The sequence below is a fragment of the Megascapheus bottae genome, chromosome 7 (assembly GCF_031878675.1).
Source record: "Megascapheus bottae isolate mThoBot1 chromosome 7, mThoBot2.hap1, whole genome shotgun sequence".
NCBI lineage: Eukaryota > Metazoa > Chordata > Mammalia > Rodentia > Geomyidae > Megascapheus > Megascapheus bottae.
Genome location: NC_143515.1, coordinates 37,869,780 through 37,878,553, shown reverse-complemented (window position 1 = coordinate 37,878,553; position 8,774 = coordinate 37,869,780). Strand labels below are relative to the sequence as shown.

At 37.3% G+C, this 8,774-nt stretch overlaps 1 long non-coding RNA gene across 1 annotated transcript; it reads right to left on the bottom strand.

The window, feature by feature from the left end:
- Positions 1 to 453: 453 nt before the first annotated feature.
- On the bottom strand, positions 454 to 2,601 carry LOC150060657 (uncharacterized). The gene is made up of 3 exons (XR_016536138.1): positions 2,474 to 2,601; positions 2,144 to 2,326; positions 454 to 568 (listed from the first exon to the last, which is right to left on the bottom strand). It is a non-coding gene; the product is annotated as an uncharacterized LOC150060657 (long non-coding RNA).
- Positions 2,602 to 8,774: the final 6,173 nt, after the last annotated feature.

Genomic DNA, 8,774 nt, shown 5'->3' with positions numbered 1-8,774 from the left:
AGCACATCTGTATATATGTGCATATGTAAGTGAGTGACATTGTATGGCTTTTCCTCCAGGGAAAAATTCATTAAGGTCCAAATTTACCTTATTTTTCTTGCATACTACAGTGCACAAATTAGATAGTAAATCGTTGACTTAAAAACTCTTGATTTAACCTTGAAGCATTAGGCAACCAAAACAACAACAAAAAGAGTATTTAGAATGAAGAGCTGCAAAAGTTCTACAGTTCAATGTAATCTGGTGTAAAAATTAAAGTCATGTTTGTAAAATGTTGTACGCTCACACACAGAGAAACAGCACATGCAATACATCAAGCAAAGGAAACTGCAACCTATCTAGAATATACTCAGCTAAATTACATGACATTCCTCTGCAGTTGTTAAGGAAATGTATGACAGAAAATATGTAGTATTAAGCCATAAAATGGTGCATATTCCCATTTCCTCGGATATGAGATATTTTGCAAACAAGCTTATTGTCATCACATAGGTATCTTGACTGTAATGTGTCGAATCTTTCTTCAGAGGTAGACAAACTCTTTCATTTACTCCTACAGCAATCAAAGCTGAAATGAACAGATTTGGGGAGAAGATGAGATGAATTGTTCAAAGTATTTTTGAGATTGATTCTACTACACCAAGTCAAAACAAAACAAAACCCAAGAACTAAGCAACTACTGGCCCTTGCCAGTGTGTGACATGGAAATGTAGATAGATAATGAAAGCAAAAGAGTGCTTCCACTTCTATTCTGGAGTCATTGCATATAGAAAGATGATCACCTTCTGGGTTTTAATTGTATTTATTTTTTAATGCCCGGGGTTTGAACTCAGGGCCACAGACTTGGTAAGTGGTCACCATACAACCTGTGTAATATCTGAAGAAGCACCTCTTTTTCTTTCTTTTCTCTTTTCTTTTCATTTCTTTCTTTTTTTTTTTGCTTTAGTCATTGTAGATAGGTTCATGTGTTTTCTCAGATAGAGATTCTCCTATTTATGCCCAGGTCCTCTAAGATGGCAGGACCACACCACTGTCCCTGGTTTAATGGTTGGGATGGGAATCTTGCCAACTTTCTGCCCAGCTGGGGTTAAAGACATGAGCCCAGTGTTGTTATTGTTGTTTTCTCTTTGGGAAAAGAGTTGGAGAATTTCCCAGGTAAAGTATAGGAGATGATCACATCGATAAAACTGATGTGTAGCTCTGTTCCAAATTTCTGGATGATGTTTAGCCGACAGGTTTGTAATTCCATTCCTTAGAGCTCCCTTCATGATAAAGACTAGTGCCCAGAAAGGTCCTGAAGGCCTTAACTATGCTTAGAGAAGTCAGTTCATTTCTTTTTTTTTCATATATTTTTATTGTAATTAATAGAAGGGTTACATGATATTTGCCAGATAGAAGGTGCATTAATTCACATACATTGATACTCTGTCACATGTTTTGATCCTCCCCCTCACCCCTTATCTTGTTTGCCCCCTTCCCTATCCAATTTCAAATAACCAAATACAAATATATCCGATATATCAGGTAACAAAGTGAGAAACTGTAACAATATGAGATAACCAAGGGACAGCAAAATCTTTTTTTTTTTCAGAAAAAGAAATGCTACTTTTCCAAAGTATCAGAGATAGCAGCATGCATAAATATTACTCTCAGCCCACTGACTGCCTCTGCCCGCAGTGCAAGAATAAGATTTCAAATCAGAGTAGTTTTGGAATGCTGCTGGGTTATCTTGCTGCCTTTGTGATATTCTAGCAGATAGTAATGAAGCCAGATAGTCACACAACTTTAAATAATTGAGTTGAGTTTTAAAATGTTGAATTTCTAGGCAAGGGTGGCACATGCTTGGAATCCCAGTACTTGTGAGGCTAGGACAGGAGAATGTAGAGTTTAAGGCCAGGCTAGGCTACATAGGGAATAGTGCCTAGAAAAAGAAAAAGGAAAACAAAATTATCTTGAGCTTCTTTGGCATCTTTTGTTACAAAACCTTCTGCATTTCATTATCTAAGTCTCTATAAACCCCCAAAGTTCCTCAGTATGGAATTCTATAAAATCACAATCAACATGGAACTTGTCAAACTAAAACAAACAATAACAACAACAAACCTTTCTTATTTGTTAGGGATTGAAAGATATGCCATCTTACCTCAATTTCTGCATCAAGGGAATAAGGGTAGAATTTTAGTTCATGCTGTCATGAGAAATGGTTGTACACCACTGGTTGGTGGATAACAATGGTTTGCTGTGGAAATTTCATGTGGTTTCCCCTTCATGAATACTGTTCAAGTTGACACAGTAAGCAACTTTACCACCACCGCTGTGCTCAGCTCTAGAGATAATGAAAAAAAAATCTCATAAAACCAACCAACCAAACAAACAAACAACCTCCCCCACCAGGAATTGTAAATCTTGAAGCATATGAAGAACAGGTGCTTCAACTCTTCTAGGCTAGTTTTCCTATAAAGGAACCTCTTACATCCGAAATAAATCCTTCAGTGGCTATGTATCAGGCCTTCGTCCTAGTGTTGCTAGCATGCCCACTGCATTTGAGAAGCCTGCCTTCCAGCAGCTTTTGATCTTGTGGTGAAGTTGATAGTTCCATAATGACTTTCTGGGAATGTGCAGAAAGCTATGGAAACCAAGAGGATCAGCAGAGTCAGGGTATTATTGCCAAGTAGGATAGTAGAAATGATGATTTATCAGAATACATAGTCCAGAGTAAGGAATTTATGTTTGCAACAGTGAGACAAAATGACGAAAGGCTCCCAAGATGAATATGAATATTAAAGGTAGGTTTGACAAGGCAGGTAGAGTTCATGACCATTTTCAAGTGCAAGCCAGCCCGAAAAATCCAACTCCCTCACGAAACTTCTTCCCCAGAAACATTCTTCTTAGCAAGAAAGATGAATGCTCAGTGCTGCTGGCCTACAGCCTACAGTTTCATTCCTTGAATTATACTCCCTTTTCTCCCTTTTGGCTAATCTTCAAACGCTAGAAAGAACACAGGGGTTCTTAAATAGAGCCTCTCAAAGGTTGATTTTTTGGAGTGTTTTTCTTCTCGACCTTTGGACATTAGTGGAACACTTCAAATTGGGATTATCCAAATTCCAAATCATGTGTGCTCTCTATCAATTTTGATTTACCATATCCTGTATTTTTTGTGTTCATGTTGGTTTATTTTAAAGATGGAGAGAAATATTGCTTACCTTTTTTCCATATATTTTTTATTGTAATTAATAGAAGGGTTACATTATATTGACCAGATAGAAGGTGCATTACTTTGCAAACCTTGATACCTTTTCTCATTTCTTAGTCCCCATTTCCCTCCCCCTCTCCCGCCCCTCACGTTGTTTTCCCCCCTATCTTATCCTATTTCAAATAACCAAATAAGCATATATATCAGATAACAAGGTGAAATACTGTAACAATATGAAATAATTAAGGGACAGCAAAAGAGATGAAAGATTTTGGAGTGCAGGGAGGAGAATTTTGATTTGCTTGGTTTAAGAAAATCTTAGTGTTAGAGAAATAAAGTGGGTTAGGGAATATAAAATGTAGGTAAAACCAGTTTACAGCATAAAAGTAAAGAAAAAAAAGTCTTTAAAAATACATTTTGTTTTTCTTGATGAACTCTGTGATATGGCCTCCCTGCCCCTCTCAGCAAATTATCCTCACTGAATTCATTTTATAATAATTATAAAGGGGAATATAAGAAGGGGGAAATCACCACAAAGGAGTTTCCACTTTAATTTTTAATTTCCTGGTTTTTGTCAGTTTAAGTCACAACATTAATTTTATTTCCACACAGGAGAGATGGTTGTAAGTAATTAATATTTCTCATCCGCACTCCTCCCAGGGGGAGAACACCCCGTCAACACCCCACTGTTCAAGCTCAGAGGAAAAGCATAGTGAATCTGAGTTGAATGAACTTTCCCTGTGCGTCATGTCACCGCTCACCCAGAAGCGTCTGGGTATGGGGTGGGTGTGACAGGGTGTTCGTCATCAGACACACTTCCTTGCTAATTAGCGTGTCCCAGGGGTGCTGTGGATCTAAACATGTATGGTTTTTACAGGCCTTGTGAAAGTTATGGTGATAAATCTACAAAGTGAGAATTTGCTTTCGATTCCTCATTCGTCCATCCTTTATGAGCCAGAGGTTGCCGCTTATTTTTTCCCTTAGACATTAAATACGGTGGCACTTCGCCCAATGCTCAAAAACACCTTCCTTCTTAGAACTGAATTTAGAGAGAAACCCAGCAAGGCACGTGTTGATTTAGTCCAGGGTCCTGAAATGTTTGTAAAATGCCTTTAAATGAAAGCAGAGTGGACCGGATAAGATGGTAACCCCTGTTTGTAATCCACAAGCATTACAAGGAAACAAAGAAGCTCTGGTGTTCCCTAATATAATGGTGATAAAGATAGGATGATGACTCTTGAAAGAAACGTAAAATAATTGTCCGTCAGAGCTTATGCAAAAAGGCTTTGCCCCTAAATACTAGAAAGGCAATCACCCTGAAATAATGGATCAAATTAGCATGCAGCCAGACCAACATCTCTTAGCTGCACGCGCGCACGCGCGCACACACACACACACACACACAGACACATGCACACTCATACACTTGAAGGCTCCCAGCTTGTTGGGAGGTCAATATTGAGCATTTTTTTTCTTGGGGAAAGTCAGCATGTCAGATTTCAGACACTTTCCCTACAAATGAGCTTGAAAGATGGTGGGGGGTGCTTTCTGATGTAGATAACAAAGTCCATTTACATGAAAAGATGCCGCTTTCAATGACATGATTAATTTTGGAAATACCTGGCATCTGAATGAAGCTGAGCCTTCAAGAAATGACTGATGATGAGAAAAGATAATTAGGTGAATGTCAAGAGTCAGTGTTTTGCTTAGGGATTGGCCTATCTATGTTATCTCCTCCTCATTCCACATGGGAATGAAAAGTCTTTGTGGAAAGTTTAGGATGTTCAACCTAAGGTTACTTCTCACCTCTCTTTAGCTCATGTTTCTCTTGTTTTTACCCCATCTTGACCAGTGGAGGAGTCAGGCCTTACCTTTAATAACTTCTCAGTCAGTCCCAGACAAAGCTGGCCCTGAGACATGGACATTTATCTTGCCTTATATATCATTTGTTTAAAAGTGACCTCTCTATTTGGAGCCCTTTCAAAAATCTCATTGACTTTTTCTCCAGAAAAAGAAAAGGAAGAAAGGAGTGGGGGAGGGATGGAAGGGGGGGAAGAAAAGCCACATACCACTTAAAAGTCTAAGGAAAGGGCTTGGAGGACAAAGTTCTAAGTGGGGGGAGGTCAAGCCTCTCCATACCCCCACCTCAATTCTTTCATTGCTACTTTCTTTTTTTTTAAGCAGCAACTTTTTTGTTGGTGAATTGGCCAAATGACAATGACTCCATGAGATTGGTGAAGGCCGCAGAATGGAAGGGATGGAGGACAGGACCAGCTTAGTGGGTCAAGAGAGTATTTTTACAACGTTGTTGTCGTTTTAAGACCACTGCAATAGAAGTGGAAGACGGTGTTTTTCTTTACTTTGTCTGAAAGTATATTTTAATTCCTCCAGAAGGAAAAAATAATAAACATGTGAATCAACTCCTGCATGTTTGTGGATGCATTGTGAATCAGGAGAGATTTGTGGCAATGCTCACTCTCAACTTTAATCTCTCCTCCTCTGGCTGGTATTTAAAGGAGAAAGTGAGCTTCTTTAGAATGATCAGGCAACAACTACTCCAAGCATGAGAGAGGAGATAATCTAAGTAAAAAGATTCTCACTAGCAATTTAGGCCTGCGCTTGCTGGGGAAATTGTGGGGTATGGGCTGAATTATGCCCCCCAGAAAGATCTGCTGGACTTCTTATTTCCCAATGTGACTTTATTGGAAAATAAGATCACTGCAGGTGCAAAAAGTAAAGATGGGGTAGGGTGGGCCCTTAAGCCCCTGAGCTCATTGCTTTGTAAGAACACACTGGGAATACACACTGAGAGAACACTAAGTAATTGCAGTGGCAGAGATCGCAATGACAGCCAATGAAGAAGTGAGGAGGAAGTTTTCAGTATGGATTTTAGAGGGAACAAATCCCACTTTACACCCTGACTGAACACTTCTGGCCTGCAGAGCACTGACATAATAAACTTTTATTTTAAGGCATCCAGTCTCCAGTACTCTGCGGTAGCAGTCTTAGGAAAGTAAAACTATGGTCATATAACTTAGCATAGGCAGCCCTGAAAAAAGCGTAAGCATGGTCTTTTTCTTGGACTGAACTCCTACAGTCTTCACTCAATTCCATCAGGTATGTGTTCACTCAGGGATTGTGTTACCAGTCACAAAGGTTGACGTAAAAATTCCTAGAAATCAGAGCACCTATATCAAAAAAGAATGGGGAAACATACACAAACGTGAAACCAACAGCTCACCAAGAGTCATGCCAACTGAAGCGTTCAGTATATTTAGTATATTATACATATCACATATATTAAGCACACTGTTCAACCCTCATAAAATATCACTCAAAGAAAGAAGAGTAACACATGTTTCAACTGGTTTCTTCCTTTGCAGAAAAATTTGAAAATATATTCACAGCAAAAGTGAAGTATTTGACTAAATCTGTTTCTAATAGTGAAATTAAACTAAAAAAAACAAATTGAAATTACCTGTTGTGTGGAACTTTCTACTTAATAATGGAACAATTCCATTCTCTTAGTATAATTTTAAATAGCTATGAAATCAAAAGCAAAGTATGGTTAGTACTGTATTAGTATATGGCATATACAATTTGACATCTGTGAATTTCCTTTAATTTTTTTAAAAAAATTACCTGGGAAATTACATTGTTTAATAGTAGTTTGTACAAATAAAAAAAGCATTAACAATAAAATCAAAACAGATTACTATTTACAATATATTTATGACATAGCATGGAAAAGGTATTGAAGTTTGCCTTTTATTTCCCCTCTTGAGTCTTTGCTACCATTCAAACTAGATTTTCCTAACAACAAATCAGTTTTAAAATAGAAAGATGCCTCTTGGTTTGGGGACTAGAAAAATGGAATAGATGGGAGAGAGGATCACAGTCCAAATATAGTCAGATGGTATTTTTCTATTTGCTTTTAATCATTTGTAAGTCCTGAGATACTTAACATTTATGTTTAAATATTTTCTCAGTACCAAGCTTTCACCCTTCTTATGCATAATTTCATCTGAAAATTAATATCTCCCACTTATGAGGCATCAAAAACTAGAAACATTTTGCTTCCTTAATGGTGTAGGAATTAGTGTAATTTTAAAGCACTCAAGGATATAATTATTTACATATACTAGAAGTATAACTGCAAATATCTGAGCAAGGTATGTTGAAAGCCTTAAAAGAAGAAAAGCAGTCTGCTAAGTTTTAACTGTTCTAGGCTAAAGGTTATATGAACAGAAATAATTGAGTAGGTGAGAATTTCAGATTATCAAAGAGTACGGTCCTAAAATCCTTTGCAATTCAAATGTTTCTTCATTTACTACACAGTGTACAGTACTTAAAGCTCATTTAGTTTATTTCCCGTTAAAGTTAATATGCATGCATATATGACTTTCGTATTGTTGGAAGTGATAGAAAGAAATAAATGAAGTCTTTATTTAATAAATGTGCTGCCAGTTGGGCTAAAATTGAATGCAAGGCATACATGTCAATTGGATGTATATGTATTTGCAGTATGTTTTATCATTATTATGAAATGTGCTTAGTTTATAAATGCATCTGTTCATTTTGATGATTCCCGTGCTCAGCTTAAATGAGACTTATCATTTTTCTCCTTTTGTTTATAAAGGTACAGTTTATATTTCTTTTGTGATTGATTATATTCCTAGAAGGTCTTATGACTAACCATATAGTACATTTTTTATCACATTATTTCACACACAAATGGCAGGGCCCAAAGGGTATTCTGAGTTTACAGGATTTTTCTAATATATGTGTTCCCTTCTGTATAAAAGCTGCTAATTAGTGCTTAAACAGCTCAACATTACATTGGTGGAAAGCACCACATCAAAGGCTAATATAAAACTGTTTATGTGAAAGGGTATATAAAATAAGGAGGTGTTAAACCCAAAACAAATTGAGTGGTGGTGGGTTCCCACCAATGCTAATTTTATTTGTTTTTGTCTCATTTAAAGGTAAGATGCTGGTATTATAATTGTGATGCAGAACATGCTGGAGATGGATCAATTTACAGATAGACTGAAATCTGTCAAATTATAGACAAGGTTTGTCTGGCAAAGAAGTCCGTGGGGCCAGGCACTGGTGACTCATGCTTATAATCCTAGCTACTCAGAAGGCTGAGATCTTAAGACCAAGATTTGAAGCCAGGCTGAGTAAGAAAGTCTGTGAGACTTTGATCTCCAATAAACAAGTAAAAGAAAGCTGGCTGTAGAGCTGTGACTCAAGTGGTAGAGCACTAATCTTGAACCAAACAAGCTTAGGGACAGCACACAGGCCCTAAGTTCAAGCCCTTGAACTGACACACGTGTGTGTGTGTGTGTGTACATGCACATACACACAGATGCATACATGCAAAAAAGTCATGAGTTGTTTTATTCAGAAATAGTTGTTCCTAAAGATTAGTTTTTATTTTTAGAAGAGGACATATAGGGACTTAAAGAAAAGCACCTATATATGTATACTACTGAAATCAAATGAACATGGCTTTAAACAAATCGGGCCATCTCATATGTTGTGTAAGGCCTGTGTACAGTATTGTGAATTATTCAGG